We start from the raw sequence: 20,258 nt of genomic DNA on the forward strand, positions 1-20,258 counted from the left end.
TTCTGTGTACCGCGATCAAGTGACGCTGCTAATGCATATCTATATCGCGCCAAATCCATAGCCTAGTATGTTAAAAGCGCTAAAATGGAACGACAAACCACAATCAAATGTCTACCAGTGCAATGAGCTTGCTTTACAATGATGTCACTCATCTTCAGACTGCATTAACTGTATTTAATGTGCAATATCATTGCCATGAACCCCTTCGAAAACAGGTATATTTTCCGTTTCGTGGGAAATATATATATAGATCCTTTTTATAGTAAACTCTGCAGTGATATAGACCCGGGTTCAAATTGTCATGGGTACAACGCATGGCATGAAATCCATTCTCTGTGTCCACATACGTGAAGTGGACGAGACAGTTATTTGTTTTTCGAGATGTGGAAATGACAAACCTTTGTTTTTTCATCAACGAACTTCTACTCTATTATGTTTCTGAAAAACAACCTCGACCGTTATGTAGTACTGTATAGGTATAACTATATTTTCAATCAGGATAACAGTGTCAATAATGAATCTACTTTGTACACAAAGAGTGTATGTAAGTACGTCTCTGCTAGATACGGATAATATACAGCCCTGTCTGCACATCGCAGCTAATTTCCTTCACGCCTGGAACTGATGTTTGCATTGACGGGCCTGTCGGACATATGGGGAAGGCTCATGCCACTGATCGGCACATGTGCCAGTAAAAAGTGCCAGTGAGCTGACCCACATCTCTGTGTTATTGTTTATATCCCCTTTTAGCAACAGCTGTGTTGTGGCGAGACTGTCCCTTATCTGATAGAACCCGGGGTCAGGAGACATAGACTTACACAGGCTTTTCCCAAAGCATTGATAACATTTTTGTGTCTTATTATAGTACTTATTCACATATCTTATACTTATTCACATGTTACATTATTTGTCTAGTGCATACTAGGTAGTATATAACACCCTGTTCATATAATATTCTTGTTTCGAAAGTAAATACCGTGAGAGGAGTTTGACCAAGAAAGTCTATACTGTGGGGGTTTATAGTTAAATTGAACTCTTTTAAAATATTGTCCAAACAGTTAAGAGCTCCTGAATAATGTTTCCTTTAATTTCCCCACCACCAACCAGGGTATGAAACTCCCAAAAATTTCAGCCAGACCACAGGACTGGCTAGCAGAAATACTTGCCAGCCCTTACCAAAACCTGCCTGCCCGCTATAATCATATGTTTCTCAGGATAGTTTAATTAAAAATATGAAAACTGATTGCTTGTAGCATCTTTACATGTGAATTAATGCTTATCATCGGGAATTATTTAGAATATTTTCACCTATAAAATATAACCCGACCGTCGGGCAGGGGGATTCGAAAATCTCACAGCCCGAGTTAAAATCAACCCGTCTCGGACGGTCGGGCAGGCAGGTATTTCGAACGCTGCACCAACCCCTCCAGCCACCTATATTTAGGTACATTTTAGTTCACTGTTCTGTTTCAGCATGCATGTTCCAGTGTTTTTCTATTGAATTCAATTATGCGTTTTTATTCTATTTCTCCAGTCTGGGTCATCTTAAATAAGAACCCCTCTCCGCCGACTGCTCAACGCCATTCTCCCGTCAACACGTCAAGGCCAAATGATGACAGCACTTTTGTAATCTGATACGACATCTCCAAATAAACTGCAGCGCGGCCCCGGAACAAATCCCTTCAGTGAAGGTTCACATGAACAAATCTCCCACCTCCTAACTGATAAAGACGAGGACGGCTGGATAATTAATCTGCAAGCTGTCTGTAACAGACGACACGTTCTTTACTTCCGGCTGGGAATGAATTTTATTATACAATATCATCTTCAATTAGTTCCAACTATTTTATCATCAAGCGTGTCAAATAGGTAAAGTAGCCATATAGATAGTAAAGATATATATCAGTATGTTCTTGTGTTATAATGCATTTGTTTCTCATCAAATAATCTTATAAAGCAACTGAGCATACATCGCGTGAAGCTACTATATATAATATGATTCATATGATCAGTAGTTTGACCTTTGTGTAGTTCTTTTGTATGCCCATCCTTTGCAAATGTTATGTAATGTTACCAATGATCAAAGTTTCATCGGAAACAAAATAAGAAACATGGCTGCAACATTACCATAAAATCTAAGTTAAATACAACACATTGGTAAAGAAAGGGTAAACTAGATTATCTTAGTAGTAAAGTCAAGAGAATTACAGTCACATCATATGCTTCTTCTGCATAACTCCCAACCTGTAAAATTGTTGGTAAATCATTTCGATCTACAACCTCTCTCGTTAACTTTTAACTCACTCACTCGGGAACTATATGTCTTCCCTTTAACATAGGGTTTTCTCTATCAAAACGTCACAATGGAAATAGCCTGAAAATTTCGTAGCACATCTGGGAGCCTCGCATGAATCGCATGGAAATAGTTTAAAATACGGGTTTGAAATATTATTATCTTTTTACTTAAACATTTAGGCATAAAATGAAGTAAAAGGAGTAGCTATATATCCTGTCTCGGGTACTATATAGCTTCCCTTTAACACAGGGGGTCGTCTATACAAAACGTCCCTATGGAAATAGCCTGAAAACTTAGTGGCACATCTGGGAGCCTCGCATGTTTCGCATGGAAATAGTTTAAAATACTTGTTTGAAATATTATTATCTCTTTCCATAACAATTTAGGCATAAAATACCTTTAAAACAGTCGCTCTATACCCCCTTTTGGAAACTATATTGCTTCCCTTTACCACTAGGGGTTGTCTATGGAAACGTCCTTATGGAAATAGCCTGAAAACTAAGTGGCACATCTGGGAGCCTCGCATGTTTCGCATGGAAATAGTTTAAAATACGTGTTTGAAATATCATTATCTCTTTCCTGAACCATTTAGGCATACAATAACTTTAAAACAGTCGCTCTATATCCTTTCTTGGAAACTATATCGCTTCCCTTTACTACAAGGGGTTGTCTATACAAACGTCCCTATGGAAAAAGCCTGAAAACTTAGTGGCACATCTGGGAGCCTCGCATTTTTCGCATGGAAATAGTTTAATATACGGGTTTAAAATATTATAATATCTTTACTTCACCATTTAGGCATAAAATGAAGTAGAAGGTGTAGCTCTATATCCTTTCTTGGAAACTATATAGCTTCCCTTTACTACAAGGGGTCGTCTATACAAACGTCCGAATGGATATAGCCTGAAAACTTAGTGGCACATCTGGGAGCCTCGCATTTTTCGCATGGAAATAGTTTAAAATACGGGTTTGAAATATTATTATCTCTTTCCTTAACCATTTAGGCATTAAATAACTTTAAAAACAGTCGCTCTATACCACCTGGTGAAAACTATATAGCTTCCCTTTACCACGGGGGGTTGTCTATACAAACGTCCGAATGGAAATAGCCTGAAAACTTAGTGGCACATCTGGGAGCCTCGCATGTTTCGCATGGAAATAGAGTTAAATACGGGTTTGAAATACTATTATCTCTTTCCTGAACCATTTAGGCATACAATAACTTTAAAACAGTCGGTCTATATCCCCTTTTGGAAACTTTATAGCTTCCCTTTAACACAGAGGGTCGTCTATACAAACGTCCCTATGGAAATAGCCTGAAAACTTAGTGGCACATCTGGGAGCCTCGCATGTTTCGCATGGAAATAGTTTGAAATACGTGTTTGAAATATTATTTTCTCTTTTCTGAACCACTGAGGCATAAAATAACTCTAAAACAGACCCCCTATACCCCTATTTGGAAACAATATTGCTTCTCTTTAACACAGGGCGTTGTCTATGCAAACGTCCCTATGGAAAAAGCCTGAAAACTTAGTGGCACATCTGGGAGCCTCGCATTTTTCGCATGGAAATAGTTTCATAAACGGGTTTAAAATATTATTATATCTTTACTTCACCATTTAGGCATAAAATGAAGTAAAAGGTGTAGCTCTATATCTTGTCTCGGAAACTATATCGCTTCTCTTTAACACAGGGGGTCGTCTATACAAACGTCCCTATGGATATAGCCTGAAAACTTAGTGGCACATCTGGGAGCCTCGCATTTTTCGCATGGAAATAGTTTAAAATACGGGTTTGAAATATTATTATCTCTTTCCTTAACAATTCAGGCATTAACTAACTTTAAAACAGTCGCTCTATATCCCCTTTTGGAAACTTTATACCTTACCTTTAACACAGGGGGTCGTCTATACAAAACGTCCCTATGGAAATAGCCTGAAAACTTAGTGGCACATCTGGGAGCCTCGCATGTTTCGCAATGAAATAGTTTAAAATACGGGTTTGAAATATTATTATCTCTTTCCTTAACCATTTAGGCATACAATAACTTTAAAACAGTCGCTCTATACCCCCTGGTGAAAACAATATAGCTTCCCTTTACCACGGGGGGTTGTCTATACAAACGTCCGAATGGAAATAGTCTGAAAACTTAGTGGCACATCTGGGAGCCTCGCATGTTTCGCAATGAAATAGAGTAAAATACGTGTTTGAAATATTATTATCTCTTTCCTGAACCATTTAGTCATACAATAACTTTAAAACAGTCGCTCTATATCCTTTCTTGGAAACTATATCGCTTCCCTTTACTACAAGGGGTTGTCTATACAAACGTCCGAATGGATATAGCCTGAAAACTTAGTGGCACATCTGGGAGCCTCGCATTTTTCGCATGGAAATAGTTTAAAATACGGGTTTGAAATATTATTATCTCTTTCCTTAACCATTTTGGCATTAAATAACTTTAAAACAGTCGCTCTATATCCTTTCTTGGAAACTATATAGCTTCCCTTTACTACAAGGGGTTGTCTATACAAACGTCCCTATGGATATAGCCTGAAAACTTAGTGGCACATCTGGGAGCCTCGCATTTTTCGCATGGAAATAGTTTAAAATACGGGTTTGAAATATTATTATCTCTTTCCTTAACAATTCAGGCATTAACTAACTTTAAAACAGTCGCTCTATATCCCCTTTTGGAAACTTTATACCTTACCTTTAACACAGGGGGTCGTCTATACAAAACGTCCCTATGGAAATAGCCTGAAAACTTAGTGGCACATCTGGGAGCCTCGCATGTTTCGCAATGAAATAGTTTAAAATACGGGTTTGAAATATTATTATCTCTTTCCTTAACCATTGAGCCATACAATAACTTTAAAACAGTCGCTCTATACCCCCTGGTGAAAACAATATAGCTTCCCTTTACCACGGGGGGTTGTCTATACAAACGTCCGAATGGAAATAGTCTGAAAACTTAGTGGCACATCTGGGAGCCTCGCATGTTTCGCAATGAAATAGAGTAAAATACGTGTTTGAAATACTATTATCTCTTTCCTGAACCATTTAGTCATACAATAACTTTAAAACAGTCGCTCTATATCCTTTCTTGGAAACTATATCGCTTCCCTTTACTACAAGGGGTTGTCTATACAAACGTCCGAATGGATATAGCCTGAAAACTTAGTGGCACATCTGGGAGCCTCGCATTTTTCGCATGGAAATAGTTTAAAATACGGGTTTGAAATATTATTATCTCTTTCCTTAACCATTTTGGCATTAAATAACTTTAAAACAGTCGCTCTATATCCTTTCTTGGAAACTATATAGCTTCCCTTTACTACAAGGGGTTGTCTATACAAACGTCCCTATGGATATAGCCTGAAAACTTAGTGGCACATCTGGGAGCCTCGCATTTTTCGCATGGAAATAGTTTAAAATACGGGTTTGAAATATTATTATCTCTTTCCTTAACCATTTAGGCATTAAATAACTTTAAAACAGTCGCTCTATACCACCTGGTGAAAACTATATAGCTTCCCTTTACCACTGGGGGTTGTCTATACAAACGTCCGAATGGAAATAGCCTGAAAACTTAGTGGCACATCTGGGAGCCTCGCATTTTTCGCATGGAAATAGTTTAAAATACGGGTTTGAAATATTATTATCTCTTTCCTTAACCATTTAGGCATTAAACAACTTTAAAACAGTCGCTCTCTACCACCTGTTGAAAACTATATGTCTTCCCTTTACCACGGGGGGTTGTCTATACAAACGTCCGAATGAAAATAGCCTGAAAACTTAGTGGCACATCTGGGAGCCTCGCATTTTTCGCATGGAAATAGTTTAAAATACGGGTTTGAAATATTATTATCTCTTTCCTTAACCATTTAGGCATTAAATAACTTTAAAACAGTCGCTCTATATCCTTTCTTGGAAACTATATAGCTTCCCTTTACTACAAGGGGTTGTCTATACAAACGTCCCTATGGATATAGCCTGAAAACTTAGTGGCACATCTGGGAGCCTCGCATTTTTCGCATGGAAATAGTTTAAAATACGGGTTTGAAATATTATTATCTCTTTCCTTAACCATTTAGGCATTAAATAACTTTAAAACAGTCGCTCTATACCACCTGGTGAAAACTTTATAGCTTCCCTTTACCACTGGGGGTTGTCTATACAAACGTCCGAATGGAAATAGCCTGAAAACTTAGTGGCACATCTGGGAGCCTCGCATTTTTCGCATGGAAATAGTTTAAAATACGGATTTGAAATATTATTATCTCTTTCCTTAACCATATAGGCATTAAATAACTTTAAAACAGTCGCTCTTTACCCACTTTTGGAAACTATATAGCTCCCCTTTACCACGGGGGGTTGTCTATACAAACGTCCGAATGGAAATAGCCTGAAAACTTAGTGGCACATCTGGGAGCCTCGCATTTTTCGCATGGAAATAGTTTAAAATACGGGTTTGAAATATTCTTATCTCTTTCCTTAACAATTTAGGCATTAAATAACTTGAAAACAGTCGCTCTATATCCCCTTTTGGAAACTTTATACCTTCCCTTTAACACAGGGGGTCGTCTATACAAAACGTCCCTATGGAAATAGCCTGAAAACTTTGTGGTACATCTGGGAGCCTCGCATTTTTCGCATGGAAATAGTTTAAAATACGGGTTTGAAATATTATTATCTCTTTCCTTAACCATTTAGGCATACAATAACTTTAAAACAGTCGCTCTATACCACCTGGTGAAAACTATATAGCTTCCCTTTACCACTGGGGGTTGTCTATACAAACGTCCGAATGGAAATAGTCTGAAAACTTAGTGGCACATCTGGGAGCCTCGCATGTTTCGCAATGAAATAGAGTAAAATACGGGTTTGAAATACTTTTATCTCTTTCCTGAACCATTTAGGCATACAATAACTTTAAAACAGTCGCTCTATATCCCCTTTTGGAAACTTTATAGCTTCCCTTTAACACAGAGGGTCGTCTATACAAACGTCCCTATGGAAATAGCCTGAAAACTTAGTGGCACATCTGGGAGCCTCGCATTTTTCGCATGGAAATAGTTTAAAATACGGGTTTGAAATATTATTATCTCTTTCCTTAACCATTTAGGCATTAAACAACTTTAAAACAGTCGCTCTCTACCACCTGGTGAAAACTATATGTCTTCCCTTTACCACGGGGGGTTGTCTATACAAACGTCCGAATGGATATAGCCTGAAAACTTAGTGGCACATCTGGGAGCCTCGCATTTTTCGCATGGAAATAGTTTAAAATACGGGTTTGAAATATTATTATCTCTTTCCTTAACAATTTAGGCATTAAATAACTTTAAAACAGTCGCTCTATATCCCCTTTTGGAAACTTTATACCTTCCCTTTAACACAGGGGGTCGTCTATACAAAACGTCCCTATGGAAATAGTCTGAAAACTTAGTGGCACATCTGGGAGCCTCGCATTTTTCGCATGGAAATAGTTTAAAATACGGGTTTGAAATATTATTATCTCTTTCCTTAACCATTTAGGCATTAAATAACTTTAAAACAGTCGCTCTATATCCTTTCTTGGAAACTATATAGCTTCCCTTTACTACAAGGGGTCGTCTATACAAACGTCCGAATGGATATAGCCTGAAAACTTAGTGGCACATCTGGGAGCCTCGCATTTTTCGCATGGAAATAGTTTAAAATTCGGGTTTGAAATATTATTATCTCTTTCCTTAACAATTTAGGCATTAAATAACTTTAAAACAGTCGCTCTATATCCCCTTTTGGAAACTTTATACCTTCCCTTTAACACAGGGGGTCGTCTATACAAAACGTCCCTATGGAAATAGCCTGAAAACTTTGTGGCACATCTGGGAGCCTCGCATTTTTCGCATGGAAATAGTTTAAAATACGGGTTTGAAATATTATTATCTCTTTCCTTAACCATTTAGGCATTAAATAACTTTAAAACAGTCGCTCTATATCCTTTCTTGGAAACTATATAGCTTCCCTTTACTACAAGGGGTCGTCTATACAAACGTCCCTATGGATATAGCCTGAAAACTTAGTGGCACATCTGGGAGCCTCGCATTTTTCGCATGGAAATAGTTTAAAATACGGGTTTGAAATATTATTATCTCTTTCCTTAACCATTTAGGCATTAAATAACTTTTAAACAGTCGCTCTATATCCTTTCTTGGAAACTATATAGCTTCCCTTTACTACAAGGGGTCGTCTATACAAACGTCCCTATGGATATAGCCTGAAAACTTAGTGGCACATCTGGGAGCCTCGCATTTTTCGCATGGAAATAGTTTAAAATACGGGTTTGAAATATTATTATCTCTTTCCTTAACCATTTAGGCATTAAATAACTTTAAAACAGTCGCTCTATATCCTTTCTTGGAAACTATATAGCTTCCCTTTAACACAAGGGGTTGTCTATACAAACGTCCCTATGGATATAGCCTGAAAACTTAGTGGCACATCTGGGAGCCTCGCATTTTTCGCATGGAAATAGTTTAAAATACGGGTTTGAAATATTATTATCTCTTTCCTTAACCATTTAGGCATTAAATAACTTTAAAACAGTCGCTCTATATCCCCTTTTGGAAACTTTATACCTTCCCTTTAACACAGGGGGTCGTCTATACAAAACGTCCCTATGGAAATAGCCTGAAAACTTAGTGGCACATCTGGGAGCCTCGCATTTTTCGCATGGAAATAGTTTAAAATACGGGTTCGAAATATTATTATCTCTTTCCTTAACCATTTAGGCATTAAATAACTTTAAAACAGTCGCTCTCTACCACCTGGTGAAAACTATATGTCTTCCCTTTACCACGGGGGGTTGTCTATACAAACGTCCGAATGGATATAGCCTGAAAACTTAGTGGCACATCTGGGAGCCTCGCATTTTTCGCATGGAAATAGTTTAAAATACGGGTTTGAAATATTATTATCTCTTTCCTTAACAATTTAGGCATTAAATAACTTTAAAACAGTCGCTCTATATCCCCTTTTGGAAACTTTATACCTTCCCTTTAACACAGGGGGTCGTCTATACAAAACGTCCCTATGGAAATAGTCTGAAAACTTAGTGGCACATCTGGGAGCCTCGCATTTTTCGCATGGAAATAGTTTAAAATACGGGTTTGAAATATTATTATCTCTTTCCTTAACCATTTAGGCATTAAATAACTTTAAAACAGTCGCTCTATATCCTTTCTTGGAAACTATATAGCTTCCCTTTACTACAAGGGGTTGTCTATACAAACGTCCCTATGGATATAGCCTGAAAACTTAGTGGCACATCTGGGAGCCTCGCATTTTTCGCATGGAAATAGTTTAAAATACGGGTTTGAAATATTATTATCTCTTTCCTTAACCATTTAGGCATTAAATAACTTTAAAACAGTCGCTCTATATCCCCTTTTGGAAACTTTATACCTTCCCTTTAACACAGGGGGTCGTCTATACAAAACGTCCCTATGGAAATAGCCTGAAAACTTAGTGGCACATCTGGGAGCCTCGCATTTTTCGCATGGAAATAGTTTAAAATACGGGTTCGAAATATTATTATCTCTTTCCTTAACCATTTAGGCATTAAATAACTTTAAAACAGTCGCTCTCTACCACCTGGTGAAAACTATATAGCTTCCCTTTACCACGGGGGGTTGTCTATACAAACGTCCGAATGGAAATAGCCTGAAAACTTAGTGGCACATCTGGGAGCCTCGCATTTTTCGCATGGAAATAGTTTAAAATACGGGTTTGAAATATTATTATCTCTTTCCTTAACCATTTAGGCATTAAATAACTTTAAAACAGTCGCTCTATATCCTTTCTTGGAAACTATATAGCTTCCCTTTACTACAAGGGGTCGTCTATACAAACGTCCGAATGGATATAGCCTGAAAACTTAGTGGCACATCTGGGAGCCTCGCATTTTTCGCATGGAAATAGTTTAAAATACGGGTTTGAAATATTATTATCTCTTTCCTTAACCATTTAGGCATTAAATAACTTTAAAACAGTCGCTCTATATCCTTTCTTGGAAACTATATAGCTTCCCTTTACTACAAGGGGTTGTCTATACAAACGTCCCTATGGATATAGCCTGAAAACTTAGTGGCACATCTGGGAGCCTCGCATTTTTCGCATGGAAATAGTTTAAAATACGGGTTTGAAATATTATTATCTCTTTCCTTAACCATTTAGGCATTAAATAACTTTAAAACAGTCGCTCTATATCCTTTCTTGGAAACTATATAGCTTCCCTTTACTACAAGGGTTCGTCTATACAAACGTCCCTATGGAAAAAGTCTGAAAACTTAGTGGCACATCTGGGAGCCTCGCATTTTTAGCATGGAAATAGTTTAAAATACGGGTTTGAAATATTATTATCTCTTTCCTTAACCATTTAGGCATTAAATAACTTTTAAACAGTCGCTCTATACCCTTTCTTGGAAACTATATAGCTTCCCTTTACTACAAGGGGTCGTCTATACAAACGTCCCTATGGATATAGCCTGAAAACTTAGTGGCACATCTGGGAGCCTCGCATTTTTCGCATGGAAATAGTTTAAAATACGGGTTTGAAATATTATTATCTCTTTCTTTAACCATTTAGGCATTAAATAACTTTAAAACAGTCGCTCTATATCCTTTCTTGGAAACTATATAGCTTCCCTTTACTACAAGGGGTTGTCTATACAAACGTCCGAATGGATATAGCCTGAAAACTTAGTGGCACATCTGGGAGCCTCGCATTTTTCGCATGGAAATAGTTTAAAATACGGGTTTGAAATATTATTATCTCTTTCCTTAACAATTTAAGCATTAAATAACTTTAAAACAGTCGCTCTATATCCCCTTTTGGAAACTTTATACCTTCCCTTTAACACAGGGGGTCGTCTATACAAAACGTCCCTATGGAAATAGCCTGAAAACTTAGTGGCACATCTGGGAGCCTCGCATTTTTCGCATGGAAATAGTTTAAAATACGGGTTTGAAATATTATTATCTCTTTCCTTAACCATTTAGGCATTAAATAACTTTAAAACAGTCGCTCTATATCCTTTCTTGGAAACTATATAGCTTCCCTTTACTACAAGGGGTCGTCTATACAAACGTCCGAATGGATATAGCCTGAAAACTTAGTGGCACATCTGGGAGCCTCGCATTTTTCGCATGGAAATAGTTTAAAATACGGGTTTGAAATATTATTATCTCTTTCCTTAACCATTTAGGCATTAAATAACTTTAAAACAGTCGCTCTATATCCTTTCTTGGAAACTATATAGCTTCCCTTTACTACAAGGGGTTGTCTATACAAAGGTCCCTATGGATATAGCCTGAAAACTTTGTGGCACATCTGGGAGCCTCGCATTTTTCGCATGGAAATAGTTTAAAATACGGGTTTGAAATATTATTATCTCTTTCCTTAACCATTTAGGCATACAATAACTTTAAAACAGTCGCTCTATATCCTTTCTTGGAAACTATATAGCTTCCCTTTACTACAAGGGGTCGTCTATACAAACGTCCCTATGGAAAAAGTCTGAAAACTTAGTGGCACATCTGGGAGCCTCGCATTTTTTGCATGGAAATAGTTTAAAATACGGGTTTGAAATATTATTATCTCTTTCCTTAACCATTTAGGCATTAAATAACTTTTAAACAGTCGCTCTATATCCTTTCTTGGAAACTATATCGCTTCCCTTTACTACAAGGGGTCGTCTATACAAACGTCCCTATGGATATAGCCTGAAAACTTAGTGGCACATCTGGGAGCCTCGCATTTTTCGCATGGAAATAGTTTAAAATACGGGTTTGAAATATTATTATCTCTTTCTTTAACCATTTAGGCATTAAATAACTATAAAACAGTCGCTCTATATCCCCTTTTGGAAACTTTATACCTTCCCTTTAACACAGGGGGTCGTCTATACAAAACGTCCCTATGGAAATAGCCTGAAAACTTAGTGGCACATCTGGGAGCCTCGCATGTTTCGCAATGAAATAGTTTAAAATACGGGTTTGAAATATTATTATCTCTTTCCTTAACCATTTAGGCATTAAATAACTTTAAAACAGTCGCTCTATATCCTTTCTTGGAAACTATATAGCTTCCCTTTACTACAAGGGGTTGTCTATACAAACGTCCGAATGGATATAGCCTGAAAACTTAGTGGCACATCTGGGAGCCTCGCATTTTTCGCATGGAAATAGTTTAAAATACGGGTTTGAAATATTATTATCTCTTTCCTTAACAATTTAAGCATTAAATAACTTTAAAACAGTCGCTCTATATCCCCTTTTGGAAACTTTATACCTTCCCTTTAACACAGGGGGTCGTCTATACAAAACGTCCCTATGGAAATAGCCTGAAAACTTAGTGGCACATCTGGGAGCCTCGCATTTTTCGCATGGAAATAGTTTAAAATACGGGTTTGAAATATTATTATCTCTTTCCTTAACCATTTAGGCATTAAATAACTTTAAAACAGTCGCTCTATATCCTTTCTTGGAAACTATATAGCTTCCCTTTACTACAAGGGGTCGTCTATACAAACGTCCGAATGGATATAGCCTGAAAACTTAGTGGCACATCTGGGAGCCTCGCATTTTTCGCATGGAAATAGTTTAAAATACGGGTTTGAAATATTATTATCTCTTTCCTTAACCATTTAGGCATTAAATAACTTTAAAACAGTCGCTCTATATCCTTTCTTGGAAACTATATAGCTTCCCTTTACTACAAGGGGTTGTCTATACAAAGGTCCCTATGGATATAGCCTGAAAACTTTGTGGCACATCTGGGAGCCTCGCATTTTTCGCATGGAAATAGTTTAAAATACGGGTTTGAAATATTATTATCTCTTTCCTTAACCATTTAGGCATACAATAACTTTAAAACAGTCGCTCTATATCCTTTCTTGGAAACTATATAGCTTCCCTTTACTACAAGGGGTCGTCTATACAAACGTCCCTATGGAAAAAGTCTGAAAACTTAGTGGCACATCTGGGAGCCTCGCATTTTTTGCATGGAAATAGTTTAAAATACGGGTTTGAAATATTATTATCTCTTTCCTTAACCATTTAGGCATTAAATAACTTTTAAACAGTCGCTCTATATCCTTTCTTGGAAACTATATCGCTTCCCTTTACTACAAGGGGTCGTCTATACAAACGTCCCTATGGATATAGCCTGAAAACTTAGTGGCACATCTGGGAGCCTCGCATTTTTCGCATGGAAATAGTTTAAAATACGGGTTTGAAATATTATTATCTCTTTCTTTAACCATTTAGGCATTAAATAACTATAAAACAGTCGCTCTATATCCCCTTTTGGAAACTTTATACCTTCCCTTTAACACAGGGGGTCGTCTATACAAAACGTCCCTATGGAAATAGCCTGAAAACTTAGTGGCACATCTGGGAGCCTCGCATGTTTCGCAATGAAATAGTTTAAAATACGGGTTTGAAATATTATTATCTCTTTCCTTAACCATTTAGGCATACAATAACTTTAAAACAGTCGCTCTATACCCCCTGGTGAAAACAATATAGCTTCCCTTTACCACGGGGGGTTGTCTATACAAACGTCCGAATGGAAATAGTCTGAAAACTTAGTGGCACATCTGGGAGCCTCGCATGTTTCGCATGGAAATAGAGTAAAATACGGGTTTGAAATACTATTATCTCTTTCCTTAACCATTAAGGCATACAATAACTTTAAAACAGTCGCTCTATATCCTTTCTTGGAAACTATATAGCTTCCCTTTACTACAAGGGGTTGTCTATACAAACGTCCGAATGGATATAGCCTGAAAACTTAGTGGCACATCTGGGAGCCTCGCATTTTTCGCATGGAAATAGTTTAAAATACGGGTTTGAAATATTATTATCTCTTTCCTTAACAATTTAGGCATTAAATAACTTTAAAACAGTCGCTCTATATCCCCTTTTGGAAACTTTATACCTTCCCTTTAACACAGGGGGTCGTCTATACAAAACGTCCCTATGGAAATAGCCTGAAAACTTAGTGGCACATCTGGGAGCCTCGCATGTTTCGCAATGAAATAGTTTAAAATACGGGTTTGAAATATTATTATCTCTTTCCTTAACCATTTAGGCATACAATAACTTTAAAACAGTCGCTCTATTCCCCCTGGTGAAAACAATATAGCTTCCCTTTACCACGGGGGGTTGTCTATACAAACGTCCGAATGGAAATAGTCTGAAAACTTAGTGGCACATCTGGGAGCCTCGCATGTTTCGCATGGAAATAGAGAAAAATACGGGTTTGAAATACTATTATCTCTTTCCTGAACCATTTAGGCATACAATAACTTTAAAACAGTCGCTCTATATCCTTTCTTGGAAACTATATCGCTTCCCTTTACTACAAGGGGTTGTCTATACAAACGTCCGAATGGATATAGCCTGAAAACTTAGTGGCACATCTGGGAGCCTCGCATTTTTCGCATGGAAATAGTTTAAAATATGGGTTTGAAAGATTATTATCTCTTTCCTTAACAATTTAGGCATTAAATAACTTTAAAACAGTCGCTCTATATCCCCTTTTGGAAACTTTATACCTTCCCTTTAACACAGGGGGTCGTCTATACAAACGTCCGAATGGAAATAGTCTGAAAACTTAGTGGCACATCTGGGAGCCTCGCATGTTTCGCATGAAAATAGTTTGAAATACGTGTTTGAAATATTATTTTCTCTTTTCTGAACCATTTAGGCATAAAATAACTCTAAAACAGACCCTCTATACCCCCATTTGGAAACAATATTGCTTCACTTTAACACAGGGGTTGTCTACACAAACGTACCTATGGATATAGCCTGAAAACTTAGTGGCACATCTGGGAGCCTCGCATTTTTCGCATGGAAATAGTTTAAAATATGGGTTTGAAATATTATTATCTCTTTCCTTAACAATTTAGGCATTAAATAACTTTAAAACAGTCGCTCTATATCCCCTTTTGGAAACTTTATACCTTCCCTTTAACACAGGGGGTCGTCTATACAAACGTCCGAATGGAAATAGTCTGAAAACTTAGTGGCACATCTGGGAGCCTCGCATGTTTCGCATGGAAATAGTTTGAAATACGTGTTTGAAATATTATTTTCTCTTTTCTGAACCACTTAGGCATAAAATAACTCTAAAACAGACCCTCTATACCCCCATTTGGAAACTATATCGCTTCCCTTTACTACAAGGGGGTGTCTGTACAAACGTACCTATGGATATAGCCTGCAAACTTTGTGGCACATCTGGGAGCCTCGCATTTTTCGCAATGAAATAGTTTAAAATACGTGTTTGAAATATCATTATCTCTTTCCTTAACCATTTAGGCATACAATAACTTTAAAACAGTCGCTCTATACCCCCTGGTGAAAACAATATAGCTTCCCTTTACCACGGGGGGTTGTCTATACAAACGTCCGAATGGAAATAGTCTGAAAACTTAGTGGCACATCTGGGAGCCTCGCATTTTTCGCATGGAAATAGTTTAAAATACGGGTTTGAAATATTATTATCTCTTTCCTTAACAATTTAGGCATTAAATAACTTTAAAACAGTCGCTCTATATCCCCTTTTGGAAACTTTATACCTTCCCTTTAACACAGGGGGTCGTCTATACAAAACGTCCCTATGGAAATAGCCTGAAAACTTTGTGGCACATCTGGGAGCCTCGCATTTTTCGCATGGAAATAGTTTAAAATACGGGTTTGAAATATTATTATCTCTTTCCTTAACCATTTAGGCATTAAATAACTTTAAAACAGTCGCTCTATACCCTTTCTTGGAAACTATATAGCTTCCCTTTACTACAAGGGGTTGTCTATACAAACGTCCCTATGGATATAGCCTGCAAACTTAGTGGCACATCTGGGAGCCTCGCATTTTTCGCATGGAAATAGTTTAAAATACGGGTTTGAAATATTATTATCTCTTTCCTTAACCATTTAGGCATACAATAACTTTAAAACAGTCGCTCTATACCCCCTGGTGAAAACAATATAGCTTCCCTTTACCACGGGGGGTTGTCTATACAAACGTCCGAATGGAAATAGTCTGAAAACTTAGTGGCACATCTGGGAGCCTCGCATTTTTCGCATGGAAATAGTTTAAAATACGGGTTTGAAATATTATTATCTCTTTCCTTAACAATTTAGGCATTAAATAACTTTAAAACAGTCGCTCTATATCCCCTTTTGGAAACTTTATAGCTTCCCTTTAACACAGGGGGTCGTCTATACAAAACGTCCCTATGGAAATAGCCTGCAAACTTTGTGGCACATCTGGGAGCCTCGCATGTTTCGCATGGAAATAGTTTGAAATACGTGTTTGAAATATTATTTTCTCTTTCCTGAACCATTTAGGCATACAATAACTCTAAAACAGACCCTCTATACCCCCATTTGGAAACAATATTGCTTCACTTTAACACAGGGCGTTGTCTATGCAAACGTCCCTATGGAAATAGCCTGAAAACTTAGTGGCACATCTGGGAGCCTCGCATTTTTCGCATGGAAATAGTTTAAAATACGGGTTTAAAATATTATTATATCTTTACTTCACCATTTAGGCATAAAATGAAGTAAAAGGTGTAGCTCTATATCCTGTCTCGGAAACTATATCGCTTCTCTTTAACACAGGGGGTCGTCTATACAAACGTCCCTATGGAAAAAGTCTGAAAACTTAGTGGCACATCTGGGAGCCTCGCATTTTTCGCATGGAAATAGTTTAAATACGGGTTTGAAATATTATTATCTCTTTCCTTAACAATTTAGGCATTAAATAACTTTAAAAAAAGTCGCTCTATACCACCTGATGAAAACAATATAGCTTCCCTTTACCACGGGGGGTTGTCTATACAAACGTCCGAATGGAAATAGTCTGAAAACTTAGTGGCACATCTGGGAGCCTCGCATGTTTCGCATGGAAATAGAGTAAAATACGTGTTTGAAATACTATTATCTCTTTTCTGAACCATTTAGGCATACAATAACTTTAAAACAGTCGCTCTATATCCTTTCTTGGAAACTATATCGCTTCCCTTTACTACAAGGGGTTGTCTATACAAACGTCCGAATGGATATAGCCTGAAAACTTAGTGGCACATCTGGGAGCCTCGCATTTTTCGCATGGAAATAGTTTAAAATATGGGTTTGAAATATTATTATCTCTTTCCTTAACAATTTAGGCATTAAATAACTTTAAAACAGTCGCTCTATATCCCCTTTTGGAAACTTTATACCTTCCCTTTAACACAGGGGGTCGTCTATACAAACGTCCGAATGGAAATAGTCTGAAAACTTAGTGGCACATCTGGGAGCCTCGCATGTTTCGCATGGAAATAGTTTGAAATACGTGTTTGAAATATTATTTTCTCTTTTCTGAACCATTTAGGCATAAAATAACTCTAAAACAGACCCTCTATACCCCCATTTGGAAACAATATTGCTTCACTTTAACACAGGGGTTGTCTATACAAACGTACCTATGGATATAGCCTGAAAACTTAGTGGCACATCTGGGAGCCTCGCATTTTTCGCATGGAAATAGTTTAAAATATGGGTTTGAAATATTATTATCTCTTTCCTTAACAATTTAGGCATTAAATAACTTTAAAACAGTCGCTCTATATCCCCTTTTGGAAACTTTATACCTTCCCTTTAACACAGGGGGTCGTCTATACAAACGTCCGAATGGAAATAGTCTGAAAACTTAGTGGCACATCTGGGAGCCTCGCATGTTTCGCATGGAAATAGTTTGAAATACGTGTTTGAAATATTATTTTCTCTTTTCTGAACCACTTAGGCATAAAATAACTCTAAAACAGACCCTCTATACCCCCATTTGGAAACTATATCGCTTCCCTTTACTACAAGGGGGTGTCTGTACAAACGTACCTATGGATATAGCCTGCAAACTTTGTGGCACATCTGGGAGCCTCGCATTTTTCGCATGGAAATAGTTTAAAATACGGGTTTGAAATACTATTATCTCTTTCCTGAACCATTTAGGCATACAATAACTTTAAAACAGTCGCTCTATATCCTTTCTTGGAAACTATATCGCTTCCCTTTACTACAAGGGGTTGTCTATACAAACGTCCGAATGGATATAGCCTGAAAACTTAGTGGCACATCTGGGAGCCTCGCATTTTTCGCATGGAAATAGTTTAAAATATGGGTTTGAAATATTATTATCTCTTTCCTTAACAATTTAGGCATTAAATAACTTTAAAACAGTCGCTCTATATCCCCTTTTGGAAACTTTATACCTTCCCTTTAACACAGGGGGTCGTCAATACAAACGTCCGAATGGAAATAGTCTGAAAACTTAGTGGCACATCTGGGAGCCTCGCATGTTTCGCATGAAAATAGTTTGAAATACGTGTTTGAAATATTATTTTCTCTTTTCTGAACCATTTAGGCATAAAATAACTCTAAAACAGACCCTCTATACCCCCATTTGGAAACAATATTGCTTCACTTTAACACAGGGGTTGTCTACACAAACGTACCTATGGATATAGCCTGAAAACTTAGTGGCACATCTGGGAGCCTCGCATTTTTCGCATGGAAATAGTTTAAAATATGGGTTTGAAATATTATTATCTCTTTCCTTAACAATTTAGGCATTAAATAACTTTAAAACAGTCGCTCTATATCCCCTTTTGGAAACTTTATACCTTCCCTTTAACACAGGGGGTCGTCTATACAAACGTCCGAATGGAAATAGTCTGAAAACTTAGTGGCACATCTGGGAGCCTCGCATGTTTCGCATGGAAATAGTTTGAAATACGTGTTTGAAATATTATTTTCTCTTTTCTGAACCACTTAGGCATAAAATAACTCTAAAACAGACCCTCTATACCCCCATTTGGAAACTATATCGCTTCCCTTTACTACAAGGGGGTGTCTGTACAAACGTACCTATGGATATAGCCTGCAAACTTTGTGGCACATCTGGGAGCCTCGCATTTTTCGCAATGAAATAGTTTAAAATACGTGTTTGAAATATCATTATCTCTTTCCTTAACCATTTAGGCATACAATAACTTTAAAACAGTCGCTCTATACCCCCTGGTGAAAACAATATAGCTTCCCTTTACCACGGGGGGTTGTCTATACAAACGTCCGAATGGAAATAGTCTGAAAACTTAGTGGCACATCTGGGAGCCTCGCATTTTTCGCATGGAAATAGTTTAAAATACGGGTTTGAAATATTATTATCTCTTTCCTTAACAATTTAGGCATTAAATAACTTTAAAACAGTCGCTCTATATCCCCTTTTGGAAACTTTATACCTTCCCTTTAACACAGGGGGTCGTCTATACAAAACGTCCCTATGGAAATAGCCTGAAAACTTTGTGGCACATCTGGGAGCCTCGCATTTTTCGCATGGAAATAGTTTAAAATACGGGTTTGAAATATTATTATCTCTTTCCTTAACCATTTAGGCATTAAATAACTTTAAAACAGTCGCTCTATACCCTTTCTTGGAAACTATATAGCTTCCCTTTACTACAAGGGGTTGTCTATACAAACGTCCCTATGGATATAGCCTGCAAACTTAGTGGCACATCTGGGAGCCTCGCATTTTTCGCATGGAAATAGTTTAAAATACGGGTTTGAAATATTATTATCTCTTTCCTTAACCATTTAGGCATACAATAACTTTAAAACAGTCGCTCTATACCCCCTGGTGAAAACAATATAGCTTCCCTTTACCACGGGGGGTTGTCTATACAAACGTCCGAATGGAAATAGTCTGAAAACTTAGTGGCACATCTGGGAGCCTCGCATTTTTCGCATGGAAATAGTTTAAAATACGGGTTTGAAATATTATTATCTCTTTCCTTAACAATTTAGGCATTAAATAACTTTAAAACAGTCGCTCTATATCCCCTTTTGGAAACTTTAT

The 20,258-nt window shown here is 37.4% G+C and overlaps 1 long non-coding RNA gene across 1 annotated transcript in view; it reads left to right on the forward strand.

The window, feature by feature from the left end:
• Positions 1–1,818: 1,818 nt before the first annotated feature.
• The window catches only part of LOC125379134, a 37,558-nt gene continuing 19,118 nt past the window's right edge, over positions 1,819–20,258 (forward strand). The window contains exon 1 of the long non-coding RNA XR_007220595.1: positions 1,819–1,869. This is a non-coding gene — a long non-coding RNA (uncharacterized LOC125379134). The remainder of the gene's footprint in view (positions 1,870–20,258) is intronic.

This window comes from Haliotis rufescens, unplaced genomic scaffold (assembly GCF_023055435.1).
Source record: "Haliotis rufescens isolate VD_foot unplaced genomic scaffold, xgHalRufe1.0.p SCAF_14, whole genome shotgun sequence".
Taxonomy (NCBI): domain Eukaryota; kingdom Metazoa; phylum Mollusca; class Gastropoda; order Lepetellida; family Haliotidae; genus Haliotis; species Haliotis rufescens.